The 12882-nt window shown below is 37.5% G+C and overlaps 1 long non-coding RNA gene across 1 annotated transcript; it reads left to right on the plus strand.

Moving 5' to 3' along the window:
- The first annotated feature begins 4725 nt into the window (after positions 1 to 4725).
- LOC119722017 lies at positions 4726 to 8221 on the plus strand. The gene is made up of 3 exons (XR_005270372.1): positions 4726 to 4898; positions 5389 to 5485; positions 7099 to 8221. It is a non-coding gene; the product is annotated as an uncharacterized LOC119722017 (long non-coding RNA).
- The last annotated feature ends 4661 nt before the right edge of the window (positions 8222 to 12882 follow it).

Genomic DNA, 12882 nt, shown 5'->3' on the forward strand with positions numbered 1-12882 from the left:
CGGTCTGGCTGGAAGTGAACTCTTCTTTGGCATGTGTATGTGTTATTTATGTATGTGTTGAATTTTGAAAGATGTACATTTGTGACTGATATTACATAGTGCTGCCTATATTTGGCAGTCTTTTTTTTCTGTCTTTTTGTCACGGTGTCCTGTGCAGGTCCTGAGGAAGAAGATGAGGGTCGCTGGTGAAGATTATGACGGGCACTTTTCGTCGATTTAAAGTTAAGTAGTTTTGTAAATTTTTACCCCCTCTTGAACTCGGGTCTGAAAAGTTGGATCACTGTCCCTTTTGAGATCTGGGGGCACAGGACAACCGTGTTGGTTTTGGTTATATGGTATGGGGGCCCTTGTCTCTGTGTTGAAGTCTAAGAGTTTATTTCCGAAACCCGCGATCTTGCCATTTGGAACACTTGCGCAAAATGTCTGAAATTGTGCGACTGAAAATTCTGATATTTTGGGAGCTTTATTGTCTCCAACAAGTGGAAATTGAGTGGGCGCAGCATGAAAAGCATAACGAAATCATAGCATCGCGTCTGGCTGGAAGTGAACTCTTTCTTTGCATGTGTATGTGTTATTGATGTATGTGTTGAATTTTGAAAGATGTACATTTGTGACTGATATTAACATAGTGCTGCCTATATTTGGCAGTCTTTTTTTTCTGTCTTTTTGTCCGTGTGTCCTGTGCAGGTCCATGAGGAAGAAGATGAGGGTCGCTGGTGAAGAAGATGACGGGCAGCTTTCGTCGATTTAAAAGTTAAGTAGTTGTAAATTTTACCCCCTCTTGAACTCGGGTCTGAAAAGTTGGATCACTGTCCTCTTTTCAGATCTGGGGGCAGGACAACCGTGTTGTTTTGTTTGATGTAGTGTGGGCCCTTGTCTCTGTGTTGAAGTCTAAGAGTTTATTTCCGAAACCCGCGATCTTGCCATTTGGAACACTTGCGCAAAATGTCTGAAATTGTGCGACTGAAAATTCTGATATTTTGGGAGCTTTATTGTCTCCAACAAGTGGAAATTGAGTGGGCGCAGCATGAAAAGCATAACGAAATCATAGCATCGCGTCTGGCTGGAAGTGAACTCTTTCTTTGCATGTGTATGTGTTATTGATGTATGTGTTGAATTTTGAAAGATGTACATTTGTGACTGATATTAACATAGTGCTGCCTATATTTGGCAGTCTTTTTTTTCTGTCTTTTTGTCCGTGTGTCCTGTGCAGGTCCATGAGGAAGAAGATGAGGGTCGCTGGTGAAGAAGATGACGGGCAGCTTTCGTCGATTTAAAAGTTAAGTAGTTGTAAATTTTACCCCCTCTTGAACTCGGGTCTGAAAAGTTGGATCACTGTCCTCTTTTCAGATCTGGGGGCAGGACAACCGTGTTGTTTTGTTTGATGTAGTGTGGGCCCTTGTCTCTGTGTTGAAGTCTAAGAGTTTATTTCCGAAACCCGCGATCTTGCCATTTGGAACACTTGCGCAAAATGTCTGAAATTGTGCGACTGAAAATTCTGATATTTTGGGAGCTTTATTGTCTCCAACAAGTGGAAATTGAGTGGGCGCAGCATGAAAACATAACGAAATCATAGCATCGCGTCTGGCTGGAAGTGAACTCTTTCTTTGCATGTGTATGTGTTATTGATGTATGTGTTGAATTTTGAAAGATGTACATTTGTGACTGATATTAACATAGTGCTGCCTATATTTGGCAGTCTTTTTTTTCTGTCTTTTTGTCCGTGTGTCCTGTGCAGGTCCATGAGGAAGAAGATGAGGGTCGCTGGTGAAGAAGATGACGGGCAGCTTTCGTCGATTTAAAAGTTAAGTAGTTGTAAATTTTACCCCCTCTTGAACTCGGGTCTGAAAAGTTGGATCACTGTCCTCTTTTCAGATCTGGGGGCAGGACAACCGTGTTGTTTTGTTTGATGTAGTGTGGGCCCTTGTCTCTGTGTTGAAGTCTAAGAGTTTATTTCCGAAACCCGCGATCTTGCCATTTGGAACACTTGCGCAAAATGTCTGAAATTGTGCGACTGAAAATTCTGATATTTTGGGAGCTTTATTGTCTCCAACAAGTGGAAATTGAGTGGGCGCAGCATGAAAAGCATAACGAAATCATAGCATCGCGTCTGGCTGGAAGTGAACTCTTTCTTTGCATGTGTATGTGTTATTGATGTATGTGTTGAATTTTGAAAGATGTACATTTGTGACTGATATTAACATAGTGCTGCCTATATTTGGCAGTCTTTTTTTTCTGTCTTTTTGTCCGTGTGTCCTGTGCAGGTCCATGAGGAAGAAGATGAGGGTCGCTGGTGAAGAAGATGACGGGCAGCTTTCGTCGATTTAAAAGTTAAGTAGTTGTAAATTTTACCCCCTCTTGAACTCGGGTCTGAAAAGTTGGATCACTGTCCTCTTTTCAGATCTGGGGGCAGGACAACCGTGTTGTTTTGTTTGATGTAGTGTGGGCCCTTGTCTCTGTGTTGAAGTCTAAGAGTTTATTTCCGAAACCCGCGATCTTGCCATTTGGAACACTTGCGCAAAATGTCTGAAATTGTGCGACTGAAAATTCTGATATTTTGGGAGCTTTATTGTCTCCAACAAGTGGAAATTGAGTGGGCGCAGCATGAAAAGCATAACGAAATCATAGCATCGCGTCTGGCTGGAAGTGAACTCTTTCTTTGCATGTGTATGTGTTATTGATGTATGTGTTGAATTTTGAAAGATGTACATTTGTGACTGATATTAACATAGTGCTGCCTATATTTGGCAGTCTTTTTTTTCTGTCTTTTTGTCCGTGTGTCCTGTGCAGGTCCATGAGGAAGAAGATGAGGGTCGCTGGTGAAGAAGATGACGGGCAGCTTTCGTCGATTTAAAAGTTAAGTAGTTGTAAATTTTACCCCCTCTTGAACTCGGGTCTGAAAAGTTGGATCACTGTCCTCTTTTCAGATCTGGGGGCAGGACAACCGTGTTGTTTTGTTTGATGTAGTGTGGGCCCTTGTCTCTGTGTTGAAGTCTAAGAGTTTATTTCCGAAACCCGCGATCTTGCCATTTGGAACACTTGCGCAAAATGTCTGAAATTGTGCGACTGAAAATTCTGATATTTTGGGAGCTTTATTGTCTCCAACAAGTGGAAATTGAGTGGGCGCAGCATGAAAAGCATAACGAAATCATAGCATCGCGTCTGGCTGGAAGTGAACTCTTTCTTTGCATGTGTATGTGTTATTGATGTATGTGTTGAATTTTGAAAGATGTACATTTGTGACTGATATTAACATAGTGCTGCCTATATTTGGCAGTCTTTTTTTTCTGTCTTTTTGTCCGTGTGTCCTGTGCAGGTCCATGAGGAAGAAGATGAGGGTCGCTGGTGAAGAAGATGACGGGCAGCTTTCGTCGATTTAAAAGTTAAGTAGTTGTAAATTTTACCCCCTCTTGAACTCGGGTCTGAAAAGTTGGATCACTGTCCTCTTTTCAGATCTGGGGGCAGGACAACCGTGTTGTTTTGTTTGATGTAGTGTGGGCCCTTGTCTCTGTGTTGAAGTCTAAGAGTTTATTTCCGAAACCTGCGATCTTGCCATTTGGAACACTTGCGCAAAATGTCTGAAATTGTGCGACTGAAAATTCTGATATATTTTGGGAGTTTTATTGTCTCCAACAAGTCGAAATTGAGTGGGCGCAGCATGAAAAGCATAACGAAATAGCATCGCGTCTGGCTGGAAGTGAACTCTTTCTTTGCATGTGTATGTGTTATTTATGTATGTGTTGAATTTTGAAAGATGTACATTTGTGACTGGTTTTAACATAGTCCTGCCTATATTTGGCAGTCTTTTTTTCTGTCTTTTTGTCCGTGTGTCCTGTGCAGGTCCATGAGGAAGAAGATGAGGGTTGCTGGTGAAGAAGATGTCGGGCAGCTTTTGTCGATTTCAAAGTTAAGTAGTTGTAAATTTTACCCCCTCTTGAACTCGGGTCTGAAAAGTTGGATCACTGTCCTCTTTTCAGATCTGGGGGCAGGACAACCGTGTTGTTTTGTTGGATGTAGTGTGGGCCCTTGTCTCTGTGTTGAAGTCTAAGAGTTTATTTTCGAAACCTGCGATCTAGCCATTTGGAACACTTGTGGAAAATGTCTGAAATTGTGCGACTGAAAATTCTTATATTTTGGGAGTTTTATTGTCTCCAACAAGTCGAAATTGAGTAGGCGCTGCATGAAAAGCGTAACTCTTTTGTTGATAATAGCCTTAACATGTATTAAATGTAATGTTTTGTCTTAAAAAGACCTCACTAGCTAGAAACACTGATCTCACAGTTTTCTTAACCAGTTTGTGCTGGATAATGTGTATATCTGCAAAGGTTTTGCAGTATTTGGAACGGATGACAGATAAACACACACACAAATATCCGTGAGCGACCCGCTTGCAGCGAGCGAGGCCTGAAACATGAGTGTGCTGCACAAGGGTGATGGTTTCCAGCGCCTCGTTCCATTCTTGTCAAAATAATCCCGGCTTGAACCGGCTAAGAGTCCTCTCAGAGTGAAGTTACTGCATTGTTCAAACATCATTTGTAATAGTTGAACAAAGAAATTGACTGGAGCAGGGTTTGAACCCCTGACCTCTGGACTGCCATTCCAGTGCCCTACCAACTGAGCTGTGTTGGCGGTTCCCCATTTTGTCAATGTCTTTGTTCAAGGTGTGCTAGTCTAAACCTTTATATGCCATGTAGCCATGGATCACGCCCAAAGTCACGATGCTAGCAACAGAAGGAATGCTGCAAACCTGGGAAATAGCAAACGGGATCTCTCATAGAGGATACGGCTTTTTATTACAAATAAAATTCCTTTTTTTCATGCAGGTTATTCCAAAGCCTAGTGTGCTGATTGTTCATTTCAGTCAGCCTGCACCACCTTTTATCATCTGTGTCAAAATGGTAGGTGTCTTATTCCTTTAAAAACGTTCTGCAGAAAAATTGTCGATTTCTGTCCACAATTAAATTTGTTTTGTACATTTTTGTATTGTCAGACCCCCTAAGGCTACGCGGTCCTTTTTCTACGCATTTATCTTGAATTTGTGTGTGACAACGCGCGCGTATGCAAGCGTTACCTGCGCAGATAATGGAGGGTCGAGGATACACTACCATTTACATAATCTGACATTGTTACTAATTACCATTTTTCCCCAAATCAAACTGAATGAGGAATTTCATGATTACCTTAATTTGTACATGTTTTGTGTAAACTAGAAAAGTATCATTTCTAGAGTAATTCCATTTCCAATTTAAACCAATAACAAAAAAAATAGATTCTCATCATTACGAGACCAGCAGTAGCATTGAACGTATGCAGCTGCTGCTATCAACATTTTTCAATATAATAACGCTTAAACATGAAATAACTTTGTAATTTTTTTTTGACAATCAGGACCTAACTGGTGGCAGTTTTGAGAGCAACTTGGCTTCTCTAAACCTCGTTGAGGGAAAAGATTACATCTTCTTCAGCTGACACTGACATTGGTGAAGTGAGACTCAACATTTTAATATTTATTGCGTTTTTAAACAATATTTTTTAAAAACCATTTTCCATGGCCAATTATTACAAATTCACTACATATGTTGAAGCTCTTAAGACCCTAGACATCCACTAGCACGACGACCTTTTCTTGATTACATTAGAATTTGAAAGCTTACATACCAACATCATATTGCATTGTATTGTTTTATTTTCCATTTGCCACAAATTAAAATAATGCTAATGCAACAGTTTATTTACTACAACAATAACTAAACTTAATAGAATGCTAATACATGTACAACACTTTGATCAATTAAACATAAATGGTGACAGATGTGGGAACCAGGAAAAAAAGCCTAAGCTTATACAGAGCCTGGTCCCGTTTGTGAATAACTTATGAAATAAACAATAATTAAAACTATAAATTAAATCAGTGATCAATAAATTAATTAATTAATTACTTGGCATAATAGTAGAAAAACTGAAGGAAATTGAAAATATACCGATTTACAATATAACATTTGATTATAATAGAATGTGACTTATACAGATGTGAATATTATGGAAGCATGTCTTATATAATACCGGAAATAAGTAGATTTTTCAGATATCTTTTGAATTTATGCACAGTCCGGAAGAAGGGTATAGGGGTAAGCTGATTCCAGAGAAGGGGACCTTGGTGTCTAACTGTTTTCATGAATGATGCAGTCCTAGCCTTACCAATGTGAATTTTGTGTGTGTGTTATGTAAATTGACATCTAGATTCCTCACAAACATGGCTCTGATATTTGTAGGTAGTAGGTTACCTTCGAATTTCAACATTAGGATTCCTAGATGGTATTTGTACAGTTCAAAAATATTTAGTGTTTTATATTGTCTAATTAGGGGCGCAGAGTGTTCTCTGCAACCGCAATTTGTGATGACTCTCACCGGCTTCTTCTGTACTATTAATAATTTATTCAGATAAGTACTATGAGTATTTCCCCATGCTAGAATGCCCCACAAGATATCTATAACACACTTCTCAAACTTGCCACCTTGCCGGAATACCCTCCAGAATTTCACACATATTTCAAAGAACTACATACATTCACCAGCAATTACAGCAACTTCAAAATAGGTAATCACATCTTCAACAGAATCTGGCGATACAAATGGGATCATACCACTCAGCACAACTCTCAAACCTCATATTAGCTCCCAGAGAATACAACTTCCATAATCATCACAAACATCCAAACATTTTTATATTTCAAAGATACATGGACGACAGCTTCATCATCATGTGAAACACCAAAGAGTTCAACCGTACACATCTCATCAAACTACTCGCCCACATCTATCCAAAATCCATACTAATCACAGTATACTTCTCAGACCTATGCATTTCCATCAACCACCATACATTACAATACGATAAATTACATTTTTTACCAGAAACCATTCCAAAATTTTACATATGTACACTCTACTTCCAATCACAATACTAACATTTTTCAAGCATCATTAAAGGCGAATGTCACAGAAATAACACACACAGTGCACTCACTCTTGTTTTACTATACTCCCGAGAACAATGCTTTATATTTCCCTTTGTCCCTGTTTAATTCTCTCCCATAGACTAAGCACACAAACCTACAACACAATTGAAGAGGCAAAAATGGCTCGACTATTGGACTGTTCGGCCTTCTGCAATTCTACATGTTATTTTTGTAAATAAATAGTTTCTTTTGTTTCAAATACAAATTTCCATATTAAAGAGCGAAAGTGTGATGTCATATCAGACAGAAACCACAACGTTGCAATTAGTGTTGCACCAAAAGTTGCCAGAAATTTGGATATCTCGTTGTCATAATTTTTTCTTTAGTAATTCGTTGTTATGTCAAAACATGGCAGTAAGCCATTGAACAAACCTTTCTCATAAATATTTCAGTGAAAACAATTTTGGTTCAGAATTTCTACAGAGTAACAGATAATAAGAACAGTGTCTCCCTGAAATGACATCACAGAAACAGCGCCCTTGGTTATCCACAAGGCATGAATTGTTTTTAATAATTAAAGAAAGGTATTTTTCAATAAACTTAAAGAAGATTAGAAAAACCATCCCCCATTAGAATGATCTACTTTGGCAAAATAATTATAATTGCCTAGATAAACGCATTCCCCTTAAATAAGAGACTTTTATTATAACAGAACTTTTATTTTAATAGAACTTGAAAAATGCATATTGTGTACTTGCCTTGTCGATAATCTTCGCACACCAAATACATCCCTTCACCAAATTCATTGAAAATTCCTGTAATATATAAATCCAGTGAAAAACAATTATATTATTTTGTTTTCATATACCATGTAAATACATCTGAACTGCCTCTTCAAACAAACAAAAATTGTTGGTCTCACCATCACATTTTAATTTTTCTTAAAGTATATTGATCTTAATAATTCATTAACATCATTATATCATTTTGTATTTTATTTATACAGTGAAATCTCGATAAGTCAAACTCTGATAACTCAAAACAACTGTTCAGTCAAACAAAGAATCCATTGCCTTCAGTAGTATAACAATGATATACAACCCTACTATACTCAAAACTCTGCTTAAGTCAAATTTTGAACCTGTTTCCTTGAGGTATGACTTATCGAGATTTCACTGTATTGGTAATTTGTGTCAAAAAAGTTACGGGTTTTTTACATTCTTTAAAATAAAATGTGTTTGTTTTACTCTAGAAATAACTAATATTGGTGTTATAGTTTTAATATTCCTACTTCACCATCAGTCGTCCCCAATATAAATATCCTCCACGCCATGAAGATTAGCCTTCATAGTTCTGTCTGAAAGATATCATCCTAGTTGGTCTTCTTAATAATGCCCTCTAAAAATATCCTCCTCGCCAAAATGGTTTGTCTGTTTATTAACTCCTTCTTAAAAATATCCTCCTAGCCAGTATGGTTAGTCTCCTCCATTATGATTTATTAAATTGAAGTTAAAACCTTGGTATAGAAGCACAAGAAAGACATCTACCTGATGACATCGATCTTTGCTCTCCAATTATCTTAGTGACATCCCTTATCGACTTCCGTTTTCTCCTCTCTGGAAGACCATCTTTAAGTAACAATGAATTAATACAGTTTAATTGTTCATTGAATAAACCTCAACTTTCCATCTACAATTTTTTTTCCTCATGAAGATCCTTGACATTCTCCATGAATCACCTCCAAAAAATCATCCAAGCCAATATGGTTCTCCTCCATAATTCCCTTCTAAAAAATATCATCCAAGCCAAGATGGTTAGTCCCCTCCATAATTCCCTTCTAAAAAAAATATCTTCTTAGCCAAGATGGTTAGTCTCCTACATTATTCCCTTCTAAAAATATCATCGAAGCCAAGATGATTAGTCCTTTCCATAATTCCCTACTAAAATAATATCATCCAAGCCAAGATGGTTAGTCCCTCCATAATTCCCTTCTAAAAAATATCCTCCTAGCCAAGATGGTTCTCCTCCATAATTCCCTTTTAGAAAATATCATCCCAGCCAAGATGGTTAGTCCCCTCCATAATTCCCTTCTAAAAATATCCTCTTGGCCAAGATCGTTAGTCTCCTCCTTAATTCCCTTCTAAAAAATATCCTCGAAGCCAAGATGGTTAGTCTCCTAAATATTTCCCTTCTAAAAGAATCCTCAAAGCCAAGATGGTTAGTCTCCTCCATAATTCCCTTCTAAAAAATATCATCCTAGCCAAGATGGTTAGTCTCCTCCATAATTCCTTCTACAAAATACCCTCCTAGCTAAGATGTTGATTCTCATCCATAATTCCCTTTTAAATGATATCCTCCTCGCCAAGATGGTTAGTTTTCTCCACTATTCTCCCCGATATTTCCCTCTTAAATAATCAATACAAAAAATAATGATAAATTATTAATACCTTGATATACAAATACTTTTGCAACGAACTGTCGCGTCAAGGTCACGACTTTTCTCAAACCGGCCATCTCACCTCCGATGATGATATACAGGGCGAGTCAAGAAAGCGGAACCCAAACCCCCCAAAAATGTATTTCATATTTAAAAATATATGTAGCACAAAAAAGAATGACTGGAAAGCTAATTTCATAAACTACTTTCAGATGAAAAAATTATGAAATAGCTCAATCTGTTATATCACCATTTAAACGCAATGACCCTAAAACCACTTTCGCCCAACAAATTACAATTTCGAGAGTCGTCGTCACAATTGTCTTCCAACATCACCAGCGATAAACCAGTTTAAAAGTTAAAAATATTAAACAAAGTCCTTTTGAAGGCCCGTCTTAAAAAAAAAGATTTTATAAATCATTTTGTTTGCCAAAGCAGGGTTGTATTGTGTACTACAGTTGTTGACAGCTGTTGAAACAAGTATTATGTGTCATTTTCTTTGTTGTTCCAAACAGTCGGAATACAAAATAAATTGCTTGCTTTTTTGGGGACGAAACAGGTTTTAGGGTCATTGCGTTTAAAAGGTGATATTATATTAAATGACTTGCTCCAACGCCTTCTGTATTAACTCGGCAATTGAGATTTTTCATCCATATAATGCATGTTGTTTCCAATCTGTGTTCGCCGCATTTATGCGGTACCCGCTGCTATGTACATCAGATTCGAACCAGCCAACCGATCTAGCTCGGTGGTCGAGTGGTAAGACATCTGCACTAGAAAGCGGGAGGTCGTGGGTTCGAGTCCCACCAGAGTGATATTTCCAACTTTCACTCGGGAGGTAACAGTGTTAAAATGTCGATGAAGGGCAAAGCCTGATTTGATTTAATCTGTGTTCAATGGGTAGCTTTGCCACAATGTTGAGATCTCAAGCATTAATTTAATTTTGTTGATTGCAACATTGGCTTGTTGAAATACTGAAATCAGTTGCATTCCGAGAGTTTTTCCCCCTCAATGAATGTTGTCATTTTTTCCAAGAAGGTTATTCCTAAGCCTATACGCTCTAAAAAAAAAACCCAGATTGACTGTAATAACCAATATTGGTTCCTAAGTATTCCCAACATTCATTTTAGTCAAGCTGCACCATCTGTTTCACCTCTCGCTTTCCTTTTATGACTTTTTGTAGAAAACTTATTGATTTCACTTTCTAGGAATTGTTTGGTATTCATCATCCTTCGGCTGCGGAGTAGTCGACTTCAAGCTTCTTCCATTTATTGCGATCTTGGGCAAGTGTTGCGATTTGGTCTGGTCGCGGCATGCCATCACTTTCTCCAAGCAAGCGTTGAATACAAGTTAGGTATGATGTGAGTTGTCTTCCTGGTCTCCTTCTCCGCTGGGGTGGTGTATAAAGGGCATACACGTTTGCAGGCTCTTCGTTTGGCATGCGGAGTATGTGTTTTGTATTACATGTATAGGAAAGTATAAAAAGGAAATGAAAGTATAAATGGAAAGAGCGACTTTATCATGTTTTGTTTTAAACTCCTTTTTATATATAAATAGGGTACAAAAAGAAAACATCTCCTGGTATCCTTGCAAGTTCAGAAAAGCTAGAGAGAAAAATGACATGGGTCAAATTTAAAAAATAAAGTATTTTATTCTGCAATCCACCACAAGCACGCTATTTGATCATATTTTACTTCTGAGAAAATAAAAGTTGATCCACTATTCAGCTTCTGCTTTATTTGTTCGCAATTCATCACTGACATTCGTTATCTTAAAAAAACCAAAGTATATAAATCTGTTTCTTCAAAAGTTCAGTGTTAACTGTCACCGCCAGTGATGAAGTTGAAGGAAAAATGTGCAACAATTTGATACATGTACATTGAAAATGTGAAGTAACCACCAACAGCATTACTAAACTGAAAGTCCTGTCACTTAGCATAACGTGGCAATGTTACTCATTGTGACTTTTGTCCCTAATCAAAATGGTAAACTAAACTTGTACATGTTTTGTGCACATTAGAACAATTTAATTTCTAGAATAATTCCAGTGCAGACTAATAACCCAAACAACAGATTCTAATTACGACAAGACCTAAAATAAAATTAATCTTTTGAGCACCTACTTTACTTTATAGTTCTTTTAGTAAACATACTCGTCTATACAGTCTACAGTTTGCAATCTTTAACAGATTATGTCCTCTTCAGCTGACATTTCTGTTGTCTCTATAATTACTGCAAAAATTGATAATGCACCACAGTTTTATATTATATAAATATACAATGACATTATGAAAAGCAAATGGTGTGGACATGAAGCTTAAAAAAAATGGAGATTTATATTTGATACACTCATTAGACAGAACATGAACATGTCAGTGAACATTTAGTACCGGAAGATCAAATAATGGGAGGTTTGCGTTAAGGAAGCATCATGTGTAAAGTGGATAAGAAAACCATTATGATGTGAAGAAGGAGCAATGTACCCTCGTGGCTTGTTCGAAAATGCTGGAAAAACCAAGAAAAACAAAAATGTTCTACAGATGAAGGATAAAAAATGCCGGAAATTGTAAGGTAAGGGAACCAGTCTAGCTTGCCTGCACCCGTTCATGAACATGCATGGAACAAATAGCAAACAAAATTTGGACTGAAAAAAATGGTAAATTAGGTTAGGTTTTTTCAACGGTGGTCGGCCGACCACCGAAGTTGGAAATGTATACAAAAGTACCATTTGAAAATGACTTCACACCAGATGCCCTAATTTTACAGTATGCTTTAGACTGTCATTTATTACCAACATCCTATTAAGGTATTTCGTAACAACTTGGTAGTTTTATATATGAATTTGCTACCCCCACTTTTGTTCACTTAATTTTACAGTTTAAATCTGGCGCGCAGAGTACCACACAGAGGTCCAGGGCTACATAATCGGATTAACGCTGGCCCTGTGTGGCTGTGCGTTCAACCCTAAAATGTGGCCCGGTACATTCCATTCATAAAATGGTTAAAACAAACCTATACATGACAATGTAGGATTTGTGCACATATCGATGTGAAGGTGTGCCTAGTAGTACAACTTCTTGTCCGATTTTGTCAAACTTGATATAAACATCTTATTTCATTTTTGCATTCTTCAAGAAATCTGACGTATACACTAACGTGTATATGCATATAGATATCCTCCCCACAAACAAAATGGTACAGCCCAATAAACAAGCGCACGTTCTTTCCATCACAAATTTCTATAACTGCCTTGAAGTGAACAGTATTCAGATCCAAAATTACATTATTTTAAAATGAAATTAACTCCTAAAAAGACCACAGTTTTAATGCCAGATAACTGATTTACAAATGGATAGTTTTTAAATGTCTTATCTAAAGTAGAATTGGAGAAAATGTGTTTTGAAAAACAGGTGATGAGCAAAGTCCAAGATCACGAAACACGTGGTAAGCAATGGTACATTGATGTAAGTCTCGAACGATGCCTTA

Source organism: Patiria miniata, unplaced genomic scaffold, assembly GCF_015706575.1.
Source record: "Patiria miniata isolate m_02_andy unplaced genomic scaffold, ASM1570657v1 HiC_scaffold_14, whole genome shotgun sequence".
Taxonomy (NCBI): domain Eukaryota; kingdom Metazoa; phylum Echinodermata; class Asteroidea; order Valvatida; family Asterinidae; genus Patiria; species Patiria miniata.